Raw genomic sequence first — 1,785 nt, 5'->3', positions numbered from 1 at the left:
GTGTAGTGGCTCATGCCTGTAATACCAGCACTCTGGAGGCTGAGGTGGCCAGATTGCTTGAGCTCAGGAGTTCTAGACCAGCCTGAGCCAGAGCAAGACCTCATCTCTAAAAATAGCCAGGCATTGTGGCAGGTTCCTGTAGTCCCTGCTACTCAGGATGCTAAAGCAAGAGAAACACTTGAGCCCAAGAGTTTGAGGTTACTGTGAGCAATGATGCCATGGCACTCAACCTCAGAGCAACTAAGCGAGACTCTGTCTCTAAAAAAAAAAAGAAGAGTATAATCTGCCCAGATGGAAGTGAATGAAGCCGTCCCAGCAATACCAATAAGCTAAGCAAGGTGAAACTTGCATCGGTGAATCAGAAAGATGCTGTCAACCGTGTTTCTGGAAAGTGAAATAATGAGCCACAACACAGTCTCAAAACTTCCATAGTCACCTACATATATTCTCTCTACATGAGAATTTCTTAATTGCTAAATATAAGTGACTTAAAATTTTTTACTAATGTAAGATAATTTCACAAACATGTAAAAACCAAACAAGGAAATCATAGTATCACAGAGTTACTCTTTTTTTCCTTAGAAACAAAGTCTCACTAAGTTGCCCAGGCACGATCATAGAGTACTGCAGCCAGTAACTGTTACACTCAAGAGATTCTCCTGCTCCAGCCTTATTGTTTCAGAAAACAGTACACACCGATGCTTAATCACAGGTGCACATTTATTATCTTCATATCTCTGTGACATTCATAGGAAGAATTATCAGACATGTCTAAATCACATATTTTTCATTTTTTAGCAGTCTTCCTTAAGTCCTCTTCTTCCTTCTTTAAAATATCTCTTCCTAGCACTCTGGAAGGCCAAGGTGAGTGGACTGCCTGAGCTCACAGGTTCAAGACCAGCCTGAGCAAGAGCAAGACTCCCATCTCTCAAAATAGCCAGGTGTTGTAGCAGGTGCCTGTACTCCCAGCTACTTGGGAGGCTGAGGCAATAGAATTGCTTGAGCCCAAGAGTAGTTAGAGGTTGCTGTGAGCTGTGATGCCAGGACACTCTACCAAGGCCGATAAATAAGACTCTGTTTCAAAAAAAAAACAAAACAAACCAAAAAAACCCCCTCTATATATCAAGGTAACATAGCACAGGGATTAAGAACACAGGCAAAGGAAACTGATCTGGGTTCTACCTCTGCCTCTGGCCACTCACCAGCTAGATATAAATAACCTTGGAAAAGTTCTTAACCTCTCTCAACTTCTGTGTTCCGTCTGTAAAATGGAGAGAATATCTATTTCTGGATTGTTGCCAGAATTAAATGAGATAATACAGACAAAAAGCTCGATTCACTGAAAGCACATAATGATAGAAGAGAAAAGGGAAAACTCTGAAAATGGTTTATATATTGAGGATACATTCACAATAATTTGATGAATTTAGTGTTTAATACATTAACTGCCATGTAAGTTGTGTTTAATTCATGCTAGTTTTAAGCCTGGGGCCTTGTGAAGTATATATAACTCACATGTCTCTACCTTGGTTCTAAGGAAAAAGAAATTTTTTTTCTAGTATGGCAGTCAATGTTTTAGTTTAAATATTAATAGAATTAGTTCAGGAACTAAGTGGAAAGAACTCAGACTTCAGGATCACAAGCGTCCTATTCATAAGTTGAGTAACTTGACACAAGTTACTTATCATCACTGAGCTTGCGTCCTCAGAAAAGCAAGACTTTGTGTAACTACCAGCAGAGGTTTTTCAGACTATGTTCCTAATGCTCAGAGTTCAAAAAGAGGGA

General features: G+C 39.7%; 1 protein-coding gene across 1 annotated transcript in view; it reads right to left on the bottom strand.

Moving 5' to 3' along the window:
- The window catches only part of HEATR5B (HEAT repeat containing 5B), a 94,833-nt gene that overhangs the window by 52,027 nt on the left and 41,021 nt on the right, over positions 1-1,785 (bottom strand). The window lies entirely within an intron of this gene.

This window comes from Otolemur garnettii, unplaced genomic scaffold (assembly GCF_000181295.1).
Source record: "Otolemur garnettii isolate 467f Iridium unplaced genomic scaffold, OtoGar3 scaffold00095, whole genome shotgun sequence".
Lineage (NCBI taxonomy): Eukaryota > Metazoa > Chordata > Mammalia > Primates > Galagidae > Otolemur > Otolemur garnettii.
Note: the sequence above shows the minus strand (reverse complement) of the source record. Positions and strands in the feature narration are given on the sequence as shown.